The sequence below is a fragment of the Lissotriton vulgaris genome, chromosome 2_2 (genome assembly GCF_964263255.1).
Source record: "Lissotriton vulgaris chromosome 2_2, aLisVul1.2, whole genome shotgun sequence".
NCBI classification, from domain to species: domain Eukaryota; kingdom Metazoa; phylum Chordata; class Amphibia; order Caudata; family Salamandridae; genus Lissotriton; species Lissotriton vulgaris.
In genome coordinates, this window is record NC_141688.1 from 93,892,868 (window position 1) to 93,907,439 (window position 14,572).

Consider the following 14,572-nt stretch of genomic DNA (forward strand, 5'->3'; position numbering starts at 1 on the left):
CCGATCCCTCCTTCTCACGTACTTGGAGTGGACGACGTCCTTATTGCAGAATCTGGGATTCGTGATCAACACCAAGAAATCGGTGCTGATCCCGGATCGGCAGATGGAATTCCTAGGTTTCCTGATAGACTCGGTCTCGGCGCAGCTTCTCCTTCCTCAGCCGAAGATCAGGTCGATCAAGAGAGAGATCACAGCTACTCTGGCCAAGGAGAAGATTTCTTTGAGGGTCCTGGCACGGATTGTGGGCCTTCTGGCCTCGTCGATTCAGGCCATTTTTCCCGGCCCTTTGCATTACCGAGCCCTGCAGAGGCTCAAGATCTTCTACCTACGGAGGAACTTTCACTACGATCATTTGATCCCTCTCTCCCCCGAGTCCAGGGAGGAACTTCAGTGGTGGTTGGACCATATGTCTGCCTGGAACGGCCGAGCGATATTCGGCACGGCTCCGGATGTAGTGGTGGAGTCCGATGCCAGCCAGTGGGGCTGGGGTGCGCGCTGCGGCGACTTTGCCACAGGAGGACGGTGGTCTGTAGACGAACTGTCACTTCACATCAATTGTCTAGAGCTTTTAGCAGGGTCCTTTGTCATCAGGTCTATCTCACCGCTGAAGAGCAATTGTTGTATCCTCCTTCGGATGGACAATGTCTCCGCGGTTCGATACATCAATCGGTTGGGCGGGACGAGGTCCCGGATGTTGGTGCACATTGCGAAGGAATTTTGGCACTTCTGCCTGGATCGCAAGATCTCTGTGGTGGCGGAATACCTTCCCGGGAAACTCAATCAAGTAGCGGATTGGCATTCCCGTTTTCTCCGGGATTCCAGCGATTGGAGACTTCATCCGTCGCTGTTTTCCCGGATCATGTCGCTGCGAGGCCCTTGTCGGATTGACCGGTTTGCCTCGCGCCTCAATGCCCATCTTCCCCTGTTTTACAGTTGGAGGCCAGACCCAATGGCCTTGGGGACGGATGCGTTCCTTCATCATTGGGGTCCACAGAGGAATTATGCGTTTCCACCATTTGCACTGATCCCGAGAGTGGCATCGCTACTGCGCCGACAGGGTGCGACGGTGGTGCTAGTAACGCCTTACTGGTCGACTCAGTCGTGGTTTCCCACACTGTTGGAATTGTCAATAGACCTTCCCTTTCTGCTCCCAGTCTTCCCGACGCTTCTGCAGGACCCAGTGGGGACGTGCCACCCCCTGGTCCTGCAGAACCAGCTGTCACTGATGGTATGGACGCTCTCCGGAGACATGAACGCCTTGCAGGCCTTTCGCGAGAGGCTTCCAGCTTTATGCAGCAAGCGTGGGCTCCTTCCACCCGGAAACGATACTCTGCTTCATGGAAGAGATGGGTGGGTTGGTGCCTTCCAAAACAGGTGGATCCCGTGGGATCAAATATAACAGAGGTACTGAATTTTTTGTCGGAATGTGCGACTTCTGGCCTGGCCTATAGGTCGGTGAACAACTTTAGGTCTGCTATTTCGGCTGGTCACGATCACATAGATGGTAAGCCGGTAGGGATGCATCCCTTGGTATGTAAGTTGCTTAAAGGTGTGAGTGTGGCCAACCCTCCTCGGCCCAGGTATTCCACCATGTGGGATGTTAATAAGGTACTGAATTTGTTGGAATCCTGGCCCGATAATGGTGATTTGTCCTTGAAACAGCTTTCTGCAAAGCTTACTATGCTGTTATGCCTTATTTCATGTCGGAGGGTTTCGGATGTCAAGGCTCTGGATTTGGCTGGGAGGATGTTTTCACCCCAGGGTGTATCCTTTGTCATTACTAGACGCACTAAGACCATGTCCCGTTCAGTTGATTATCCTGCCTTTCCTCATAACAGCAAGCTGTGTGTTCTTCAATGTCTTAAATGTTATGAGCAGCGTACTGGTGTACACAGGGCTGATCCTCTGGGGCAGTTGTTGATATCTATTCAAAAACCGTTCAAGCCAGTCGCTGCTGCTACTTTAGCCAGATGGGTTAGGTGGATCATGTCGGAAGCCGGCATTGATGTTTCTGCTTATGGGGCTCACTCTGCGAGGGGTGCGATGGCTTCTAAGGCTTACTTATTGGGTTCCCGCTTGGAGGACATTCTGAAGGCAGCTGACTGGTCCTCGGACTCAATGTTCAAGGTGTTTTACTATAAACCGATTCCTCATGTTTCTGATGCTGTGATTGACGAGCTTTAGTATGAGCTTTGAACCAGCATAATCAGAAGCCTCCGGTCCTGCCATAGAATACAAAATTTTCTAGCTATCGCGACAAGAATTTTAGATTCTATTAAGGACACGGAGGCGAGGATTATCCCACCCGTTGGGACTGTTATGCAACTATTGTTGTTTACATGGTTTTACCTAACATGTTTTACCCACCCTTACAACGATCTAGGTTGTGGTGGAAAGTTTTCTCAAACTTCCTTTTTATGTTCTAGGAAATGACTCCAATAAGAGTTGAAGATGGCCGGTGCCTCTGCTGCCGCTCCTTCCGGATGATGGTTTTCCTTTCTGTTCAAGTTTGCCCCGTTGGGACTTCTGCTGGATCTGTTTTTCCGTGGCAGTATTGAACTTTTCTGTGTGTTGGAACTGTTACTGACTTTCGCGCAAAGAAAGAGGAGGCCAGACTAGTGTCGCCAGGATTTATAGACATGATACCTTCGTGATTGGTTGTTGTTAGAGAGGCGTGGTTCAAAGCCTCATGAGAAATGTTATTTTTTACATGTGTACTTTCATTTTCATTGGCTGCTGTTGTTGCAGTAAAGAAATGAGAAAGCATAATCCTCGCCTCCGTGTCCTTAATAGAATCTAAAATTCTTGTCGCGATAGCTAGAAAATTTTGTATTCTCCGGTATGCCAAAAGCTTTTTATCTACACTCATTAGTGAAAGCTTTAAGCTCCTGTTCAACTAATAGCATGTTATTCTTCATGTAGATACGAAGAACGAATTTGATAAATAAGCAGAGAAACTCGTTGCCACACACCAGCTGAAGGAATAAGGTAGGCTGTTAAAAGCTGTTCGGGGCAGCTTGATGTTAAATCATTCATCCTATGTATAAATGGAATGTAACATCCTAAAATGAGGTTTCTTCTTTTATACAGATAGAGACACTCGAGCTGCCAGGAAACACACTTCTGTTCAGGTATAACCACTAATGTACAGCTATAAAGAGAAAGTTAATATTTAAAAAAGAGAGCCTAAAAATATTTATTCTTTTAAAACCTATTTCTTTGCACATCCTGATTTCAGAAAACCAACAGTGCTGCCAAAATCCAAGAGCCCTGATGAGAGTCCATTTATTCGTTATGAGAGACTCAAAACGCGTTGGCTTTATCGTGATATAGGATAAGGACACGGAGGGACTATAAATTTGAGTTTTGTCTATATATAGAGGAAAAGTCCCATGTATTACGACATTAATGTTTTCCCCGTGTTCCCCCATTCCTTCTTAATTGAAATGTTTAAGTATGCAACTTCTTTTGAATGTCTATTAATTTATATGTAGATTTGAAATATTATTTGGATTGTGATGCTAAAGATAACACAAGACTATCAAGATAAGAGGATGTATTGTTTATGATTTGTTTCACCTATGTGTGTTTATATTGTGTACCACATATTTATTTTGTTGCTTTATGTTTGTGAATCACATACATACGTTTTTTCTGCATATAGAATTTAATGTCTCTTCTGCTTTGAGCATGCTAAATAAAAATTAAAAAGTTGAAGAAAAGGTATAAATAAAGTACCAGATCAAATAAAAATAAATATGTTTGGTCTAGCGGTAATTTAAAGATGCAAAAAATTACACAGGTCCTGGTCCTTTTCCTTGCTACAGTACAACACGAAAGGCATGCCAACCTCCCTGCCAGGATATGCAAGGCACAAACTCAACAAAGTGCTCAACCCGTGCAAATCCTTGAAGGTGCTTTTAATACGTAGAGCTCCCTACATACTGGACATGTGGAGACCAGAGCGGAGGGCAGCGCTCACCATACAATACCCTGGGAATGTATGAAGAGCTCGGTCTGCACTGATCTAAGGACATGCACTGATCTAAGGACATGCACTGATTGTGATCAATACCCCCTTCCGGAAAAGGGTTAATCTTTGATGGCACTACAATCCCTAAGAATAGGGGCAAGCCAAAATGCCGTTTGAGTCACTCTGGATGCAATCTGTAGCCCTTCTTGGCAGGGCAAGTGTCAGCAGGTATCAGGGCAGCACAGCAAATCAAGGCAGCAGTTTCTGGGAACAGTCAGTCACAGCAATGGGACAATCCTTTCAGCGCAGCAGCTTTTATTCTAGCAGAGTTTCTTGGTGGTCCAAAGTGATCTCAAAACATAGGGTCTGAGCCCCTGTACTCATACTCAAAACGTATTTGATCTAGGGTGCACTTCAAAAGAATCCTTACAAGTGCACCACACTCCCTCTCAATCCCAGCCCTGGCTCCAGACGTACAGTAGGGTGTAAACAAGCCCTTTGTGTGAGGGCAGGACACAGTCTATACAAATGTAAAGTGCCAATACTCCTCACTGTCCCAGCCTAGGAAGACTAGCTGTCACTCTGCCCTAGACGTGGATTGGAGCATGCTGCGAAGCACATAGAGTTATAAGCACAGACAATTGCTCACTTTCTAAAAGTGGCATTTCTAAATTAGCAATAAGAAATCCACTTACAACAGTAAGCATGATTTTTCACTATCATTCTAAACATACTAAACATGGCAGCGCTACTCCTTTCAGATCAGGAATTACGACTTAAACATATATAAGGGAATTCCCAATGCTAACTTATGAGAGGAGTAGGCCTTATAGCAGTGAGAAACAAAAGAGGTTGTTTGTCACAACTAGGACATGCCACACAATGGAGGTATGTCCTACCTTTTACTTACATAGCACCCTGCTCCTAGGGCTATAGAGGGCCAACTTTAGGGGTGACCTACATGTAGTAAAAGAAGAGTTAAAGGCTTGGCTAGTAGTTTTAAATGCCAAGTCAATGTGGCAGTCAACTGCACACACAGTGATTGCAATGGCAGGCCAGAGACAGATTTCAAAGGCTACTTCTGTGGGTTATGCAATCTGCTCTGGAGGCCCACTAGTTGCATTTAATTTTCAGCTCCTGGGTATATGGGAAACCACTGTACAAGGGACTTACAAGTAAATAAATATGCCAAACAGGTGTAAACCAATCATATCACGTTTTAGGAGTGAAAGCACATGCACGTTAGCACTGATTAGATGTGGTAAAGTCCTAAAGCCAACAAAAAAGAAGGTCATAAAAATAGGAGTAAGAAGGCAAAAAGTAGGGGGATAACCCTGCAAAAAGGGCCAGCTCCACCAGACACCAAAACATAAAACTATCCAATTACATACCTTAACGTAACCTAATTACTTTGCAATAATTGTGTAGCACAGCGTGCCAGCAGCTGTGAATTACATCAATATTAGCTTCCCCGCTAGGAATCTAATGCAAAGTCAGCCTGTGACCTGGGCACCTCCAATTTCTGCTGACTGGTAATGGTGGTACCGGACTGTGACTGTCCCGGGGCTCTGCCTAACCAGGCCCATGGTCAGTCCTATGATGAAAACACATTGAAAACATACACATACATGAGGGTACACAATATATTAGGGTACACTTACAATTGGCATGACCTACCCTATAAGTGCCTAGCACATAATAGGTGGGGGATTAAAACTATGTTTCAGTCCCTAGCATATAATAGGGCATGGCAGTTTAGAGGAAAGCAGCCCTTTCTGCACTTGAATGTGTGCACTGCTGAGAGCCCGAGGTCTGTTTATAAGCTGCCCTGTGTTGCAGCACTGCTTTTAAATTTAAATTGTACCCAAAGTCGACTTTGGTGTTAGGGGCACTCAAAAAAGGGATAAACTACAATATGTTGGCATATTAGGCATCCTTAGTGTCTCCCCTAAGTGTTCCAGGGATGGCCCTTCTAAAAGAGGTTTTATATCACCTGGGACTGTAGAAATTGAACATTTTACTTCCTCCATTGTACTAAAATGCTTCCAAAAATCACCTTTTGTGCTAGGATAAATGTGAGGGTCTTCACAATTTTTTATATTCAGGACCACTTAATCTCCCGTAGGTGACAGAGGGGTGTGGGGTTTTGTAACTATAAGCAGGGCCCTTATAAAAGATATTTTATAGGTCCGGGTGTTGGAGAAATTCATTGTACACTTCCCTTTCCCCATTGTAGATCCCCAACCATATAGGTTAACATGGCAATAGCTTATTAATGAAAATATATAGTTAGGAATTCATGAAAATTTTAATTTAAGAACTTAGGTCAATGGGATTAATAAATCCAGCAATGTGCTATTGTTGAGTTTATCCTACAGTATACAGGGAAGAAGTTATAAGACTTTCCTATCTGTAAGCCAAAATTTAGCCTTCCTCTAGTCTCCCATGATTGGTCAGAGTTAAGAGGATTAGCCAGGCTGCTTTGATGAAGTGATAAGTGGCTCATGTAAGAGGTTATCTCTTGGAAGAGAGCTCTGCAACACAGGAATACCAGAGCAAGGGGTGGGGTTGCAAACCATGGAGTATCAAAGGGGGATCAGACAGGCAGAGAATACTAGGCCCATCTACCCCACCCTCCCCCCAGCCCTCTGACCCAGCCAGATGGCAGGCTTTATGGCAGGAATTTTCAGAAGGTAGGGGGTGGAGAGCTATGGAAATGAGCCATACTGGATGTTGGTTTAACTAGTTCTTGCTCCTCTGCCACAAGTTCAGCAATATTGAGTTTTGGAGGACTAGTGCTGTCTGGGTGAAGAATAAGCCACACTTTGGAGAATGTGGTCATGCTCTGGGGTGTTGTCCTCCACCTCATTGGACAGGTGTGAGTGCTCTCATACTTGACCCCAGAGACCACTGAATAAATATGTGAGACGTGCAGAGCATCTCAGATCTGCTTCGTGAAACTAAGAGAGGAAGAAGGCTTGCCAAGCTGGAAATTTGATTTGCACCATCCCTGCTGCAATATTTGGACTACAGGCCTTTGGTTGTACTTTGCTTCAAGAGGAATAAAGACTACCTGCAAGCTACAGGCTAACATAGATCACCTTGACCATCACCACTAAGAATCCCTAGTGTGCCAAGTGGATTTGTAAGGGTTTTGTCTCAGTGGATTGTGATAACTGATGTCCCAAACTTTCAAGGACCATCTTGGAGATTCCAGACCCTTGGATTGTTATTTGGACACATTGGGACCCCCCAGAGGAACTTCAGGAAGAAGTTATAGAAGTTTGGAGCAACTTTGGGAAAAAGCTCCATTGGGGGACCGACCCAGCCGCAAGAGCCAAGCCAGAGACCTTCAACTACGAGCCAGCCTGCCCTGGTGGTTCATCTAGCTGAAAAGCTCCAGTGATCCAACTTCCAGAGTTTGACTGGGAGCTCCATGGGAAGCAAGCAGGCGACCCCTCACTGAACCCAGCCTGGTGAAGAGCCTTGAGGGACCCCAGCAGATAAAGCTCCAGAAAACTGTGTACATCCTTAAGGTAAAATCATGACGAGGCCTACCGCGAGGGGTATCCGAGCAGGGCTCCATCACGGTTGACCTGAAACTTTGACTTTGTCCCGGTCAAGCACGTCCAGATGCCCCAAGGTGGCGGTATAGTCTTCTAAGTGCTGTATAGTGCTAAATATTTAGAAATTCATATCTCCTGTCCCCTACATTGGATTTTTGACATTTTGGTGTCACTTTAAAGATACACATATTTCCTAGTTTTATAAATTTGTTTGGGATTTATATTGTATGTTGTGTCTTAATTATTCACTGAATTGGTGTTTTAAAATGCTTTACATAACTGTCTCTTGATTTCAGCCTGTCGACTCATACCCAAGCTACCTAGTGTTGAGCATGCGAATCATTTAGTTAGACCTATTCTGAGCCCTAGACTGTGTAAGAGGCCTTACAGCCAGTGGTAGATGAATATTTACCACTACTAATAATCCATTTTCCATCAGAAACAATGGAACCAACTTGCAGAAAATAATCAGGCTCCTGTTCCACGGCCTCCCTTTTCTGACCCCAAACATGTTGGAGTTTAGCTGCTAGAAAGACGTGTGTTAGCAAATATTAAAATGGCCTGCTCGAACTACGCCCTAGCACCTTGTTTAAGTGGTAGCTTGAACAATAAATGCTCTGACCATCTTAAAATTGTGCTGTGAGTTGCTTTTTTAATGCAAAATTGCTGTGGCGTAATCTGTGAGGAAAATCGATTAAATATAAATGAGCGGGATGGTAGAAGTGGGGGAGGATGAATGGGGCGTGGTAGGCAACTAAAACATAGAGACCAGTCTACGGACGATGGGTCCGATTCACAAAAGTAATCTGAGACAAATCCTAACTTTACAACTTTCGGTATTAACAAAAGGCATTTAGGAGTAGTAAAGTTAAGAAACTTTACTACTCCCTAAAGGCTTTTAGGAGTTGTAAAATTTGGAAACTTAAGTGAAAATGTGCTCCTTTTGTAGAAGCGCTGATGTGTTCTGTATGTTTAGAGTTCTGTCCGGCATTACTCCCAGCGATTTCACTGAGTCGATAATGAGAAGTTGACCTTTGAGAGCTATTAGGTGGTTCAGCCAGTCGAGGATGATGGTCGATTAGTTGGGGGGAGCGATTAAGAGGAATTCAGTTTTGAGGGTGTTTAGTTTCAAATGGTTTTCGGCCAGCCAGGTCTGCGTTTTTTGAAGTGTTGAGTTGAGAGATTTGATGTCCTCAAGTGAGCAGATCTTTATGTAGGGTTGTGTGTCATCTGCGTACATGTGATAGTTGACCTTAGAGGAGCACAGCATTGTCCGCCCTAGTCCGACACCCGAGACTGAAGTCACCCTTGGCAAACTGCTGGTGAGGAGTGCGGGTTCTGCCGGGTTTATTTATTTATTGGTGCCTGGAAGGCCCACTACAGTGCAAAGCGCCAAATTAAGTTTAAACTAAACTGAGAGCCCAGGAACATAGCGACTGAAAACATGCACGGACATGTTACAGCCAGAAACCAACAGCGCAGCAGCGGTTTTCTTTAGAGGGCGGTTGGACTGTGCCCTTCTTATCTGCGCCGCATGTCCGCTGGCATCCCATTTGATTTAAAATGCTAAGTAACAGCAATGTTACTTATCATTTTAAATCCAATGCAGAAGCCAGTCCGAGCCCCGACTGCCGAGTCCTGCTGCCTGCTTTTCTGTGACGCACTCGAGCGTCACTGCTGTGACAGGCAGGCCAGGCATGATTGAGGGCAATCTGTGGGCTGATTTGTGACACATGCTCTTTGCGCATGTGCCACAAAACAACAAAAACAAACCGGGCTGACATGGTGCCAGCCCGGTAGTCCTTGTTTGAGCCCCTTTGGGGCCCGCCCCAAAATGACGTCAGGCAGTGTCATAATTCTCCAGCAGCCTTGGGCGGGTAGAGTATAAGCCTGAACCTGCAATACAGGCTCAGATGAAGCTGGGCCAGGTATAAGGACACCCTCACCCCATCCTTTCACCAGTCGTCACTGGATGGGGTGGGGTCAAGCATAACTGACCCCAACCATCTCAATGACGAGTTGGGAAAGCTGGGATTTTTTTGTTATTACAATAATCATTGCACTGAATCATTATTGTATTAACTTTGTACTTTATTGTCTTTTTTCAAACGCTGTAAAGACTTAACGCGTGAACCTGGGAGGTGGCGTCACATGCTGCGCAGAGTAGAGCTATCACATTCAGCTCCTCTGAACCAGTAGCTGCTGGAAAGCAACAGGAGAAGCACAGCCAGCCAGCAAACAGCATTGACCCCATCAACTGGCCAAGACAGAGGCTGCCAGATAAGGTATGTGTGACATTTTAAATATTGTACTGTTAGATTATTTGTGCAATGTTTGCATTATTTAACTATGCTGCTGTTTAATTGTTTTAGCATAGTGCACAGTCCATTTAGCAGGAGTAGTATCATGGCTCATGAGTGCATTTAAATAAACGTGATCATGAGCGCATTTAAATAAATTTGCAAGGGTTAATATGTCTCATGCAAAGTACATCATGTAAGATCATGCAGATGACAGATTTGTATTTTATGTAGCTAGATAATTGGGTTACTGCTTTTAACACAGAGCTCATTTTGTTATTTACACTTCATAAATTGTAATCCTTCTAATATAGCACAGTGAGCATGTGACTCTTACACCTTGAAACCCTCACTTACTTATGTAAAACACCCTGTACATTGATGTACACACATGATTTATTGTCAATATATGTGTACATGGGATCTAAAGCGCTTTGATATCCTACGTGTGGATGATAGCACTATAAAAAGTTATGAAAACAAAATAGTGGTATTTAATTTGTTATTTCTGTAAATACAAAGTCGAAAGCAAGCCTCCCATGAAGTGATAAGCTTCAAACCTTTCTTCCCCCTCCATTGCATTCAGTGAATCAGTATTTTTGTAAAGCGCGACTACTCACCCATAAGGGTCTCAAGGCGCTGAGTGTATGGAGTGGTTGGGGATCTGCAGTTCAGTCGAAGAGCCACGTCTTGAGGTCCTTCCTGAATTGCGGCCATGATGGTAATTGCCTGAGGTGCAGAGGTAGGGAGTTCCAAATGTTAAAAGAAGGATCTTTCTCCAGCAGTGGCCTTGCGGAAATGTGGGATGGTGATTTGTAGGCGTGCGTGAGGATCTTGAAGGTAATTCTTTTGTTTATAGATAGAAAGTGAAGGTCTCTCAGGGAATATATGACGTTATATCGCATGCCAACACAAACTAACCCATTACAACGTGGTTGTAACAATGCAAGTGCTGTTACAACGTGTTAGCATTATACTTTTACCACGCATATGCCTTTAACACACATGCCATTACAACACAAAGGCATGCGTGATAAAGGCATATACTTGGTAAAAGTGGTTAAGGTAGGTAATGGTGTGTGTGTGTGTGTGAATATATGTGTATATATCTCGTTTGTTGGCAGCAGACGACATCCTACGAAAGGCGATCAGTGGAAATATATTACCTACTGGCGGTCGCCAGTAGGTAGTTATAGTTAGGATCTACTTTCCATAGGAAATCCGCAACATTCTATTGGGAATAACTTTTCTCAAAGTTCGTGGCCCGCTCCGCTCCTTCCCTGAAAATGTGGGGGGGATTCGTCAAGCGGGGGCCAAGATAAAAGGGGGGTCCCAAAACTTGTTTTCCCCATGTTAATTTCCATAGGACGGTCGAACTCACTTTTAGCCCGAACGGCTGAATGGATTTCCACCAAACTTGGCAAAATTGTAGGGACTGGTACCCCGATGTGCCTTTGCTATGTCTCAAGATATATGCTCCAGTGGTTTTTATGAAATTTAACTTTGAAAAAATATATATTGGGCTACATTGGGCTATATATATGTTAGAGCCCAAATGTAGCCCAAAGATGGCCACCAGAGACATAAAAAAAACAAATGTAGCCCAAATATCAGCCAGATGTAGCCCAACAATTTGCTATTAAAAAAACCTATGAAATTCACTGAAAAAACCATAGGTTTCACACACGTTATAGTTAGGAATTAGCATTTAAAAAACCTATGAAATTCACTGAAAAAAACATAGGTTTCACACACGTTATAGTTAGGAATTAGCATTTAAAAAACCTTTGAAAGTCACTGAAAAAACCATAGGTTTCACACTAGTTATAGTTAGGAATTAGCATTTAAAAAACCTATTAAATTCACTGGAAAAACCCATAGGTTTCACACCAGTTATAGTTAGCTGGAAATTTTACTGACATAAAACCATTGAAATTCCCACGTTATAGTTAGTTGGACTCACTATAACTTGCGTGCCTGCAATGCACTGCTGATGGCGTCACATATTACATCACTCATGACATGGTCAGTGACATCACTCATGACATCACTGATGACACCATCCAGGGAATGTGTGTCTTTCTGAAAAATCAATGTTTTATATTTTAGTTTCTATAACTGGTGTGAAACCTATGGTTTTTTCAGTGAATTTAATAGGTTTTTTAAATGCTAATTCCCAACTATAACTAGTGTGAAACCTATGGTTTTTTCAGTGAATATATATATATATATATATATATATATATATATATATATATATATATATATCCATACGCAAGAGGCAACTCCTTCTGGATCTCCACGACCCGTGAAAGGTGGCGTGTACGCCGGCGGAGTAAAGCCGACAGTATTATGTCTCTCAAATAAAAAGTCTTGGAAGCACGCTCTCAGGACAAGAATGAGGAAAACACTGGTATTCAAGAAGTGCTGTTTATTCCACAACGCGTTTCGCCGTGAAGACGGCTTGATCACGTGGAAGTATGTTAGAAAGACATTGGTTTAAATCTATTCAAATCATAGACTTGAAAACAGGACTTGTATACAAATTAAATGCAACTGATTGTAAATCATGATAGTATACATAAAATTGTAAACGTATGAATATCTAAATACATGAGATCTCTTAATCATGGTGCATTGAGAATATTGATCACAACAAATATGATAAAACATATTATTTGCAAAATTCATAAATGTTACGATAAATGCATGGAATAAAACTGAACCGTCCGTGCGTGTGCATCGATTCAAAATTAAACCTTCAGAGTCAAGCTAGTGTCTCATTCTACCAACTGTACAAAACCAACGTGTCAGACCACTCTAAACATGTGACCTCGGGGTGAGCCTCAACTCCACCCCCACTGACGCGTGATGCGTAAAGAATGGCAAAATACCCGGGGCTGTCAGAAGATAAACTGTCCATTGCCGTCCCCACGCGTGGGAGCTGAAAAGAAATAATGGCAAGTGCCCGAGTAGAACAGAAGTTCGTGTTGGCAGAGAAAAAGGAAGCACACGGTGTGTTGTGCATATGAATCCTCAAGACAACATTGTAATGTGTCACGTACGTGAGATCAGAAGTATATTATTCGCAAGTGCTCGGATACATCATAACAGTGTTTTACCGTCCTTCAACTCTCAGTCTTTCAAACATGCAAGTGCACATGTGGTAAGGAGGCAGAGAAGGGGAGAGATCCCGTGAGGTGAAGTGCTGGTGAAGTGGGCCCCCTCTCTTGCTCCTGAAACAAAACAAATAAATAAAAAAGGGGTTAAAAACATGTAGTTGGTGGTCTATCTCCATTCCTGTAAGTGTTAAACATAGGACTTAAACATTCATAAGGTATGGAAGAAAACAAAACTTGCAAGCTTAACATTACATTTACATCATGTCGATAACAATAAACTTTAATCTTTTAGATGTACAGATAATTCCTCATCCTGGTTGAGGCCTCCCGGAACCTTACTTTGGAAATCTATGATTAATCTCGACTCCCTCTGGCGCAGTTTAAGAACCCTGTTGCCCCCTCTAGGATTCTTCGGTATCTGTTCCAAAATTATGAAGCTTAGGTATTTGACATTAGAGAAATGTTGTTCTCTGAAATGTCGTGCCACTGGGTACTTCGGGTCAAAATTGGTAATGGCCCTGGTATGTTCCAGAATTTGTTTCATGGCCATACATGTCGTGCTGCCTATATACCATTTGTTGCATGTGCAAACAATTGCATAGACAACAAATGTGGAACTGCATGTTAGGAAAGACATGATTTTCTTGTTTATCCCATTGTAGGTGACTTCTTTGCATGATTTGCTATTGGCACAGGCCTTGCAATGGCCACATGGAAAGAAACCATCTAAGCCCTGTACGTTCTCAGGAGGATATGTGGTGATATCACTGCGAACTAACAAGTCCCTAATGCTTTTCCCGCGTCTGTATGTGATGCTGGGTCTCTTGGGTAGTTCCTTGCCAATGACATTTTCAGTTTTGAGTACGTCCCAATTTTTTGTTATTATTTTTTTAATGGCTTGGGAATCAGTACTGTAAGTGAGAGTGAGTCTGGTGATATTCTCCTCTTCCTCATCTATGTTGGGTTTGTCACAGATCGTGTCGGCTCTTTTGATGGTATTGGCTCTCTCCCTGGCTTTCTTTTTTTTTTTTTTAAAGTTTTAAAACCTTTATTTTCAAATAGTGCACACAGCTATTTAGCCTTACATCCCGGAGGCTAGGCAGCAATTCAAGAAGCAGCAAATCAGAGTGCAAGAAGCAATGTATCAGAACGAATGAAGGTTACGTTTTTACATTTTTCTTTAGTATTTATAAGAAAGAAAAAAGTACAGAAAAGGGGCGCCGAAACAAGCGCCAAGAAAGAAGGCAATCAATCCAATATGCAGTGAGGCCCAGTCGAGGAGTCAGTCAAGCACAGTGACAACAATTATATTAAGAACAATGTAGATACCAAGAACCGATGGGGGAAGGAAACACAGGATAATAAAACATATAATCGTCAGTTGGAGTCATGGGCTATGGGGTCAAGCGTTCTTCTAGCGGAACGGATTCTGGTGGTATGCAAATGTCACCCCTGTACTCATTCCAGGCCCCCCATAACTTCCGCCATTTTTTGGGCTTACCCCTGGCCACATACACAGTCTTTTCCCGAAACATACACCAATCCATATTGGCCTTCCACTGCACCACCTTCGGGGCTCTCGCTGCTCCCCACATCTGAGCTATGTCCCGC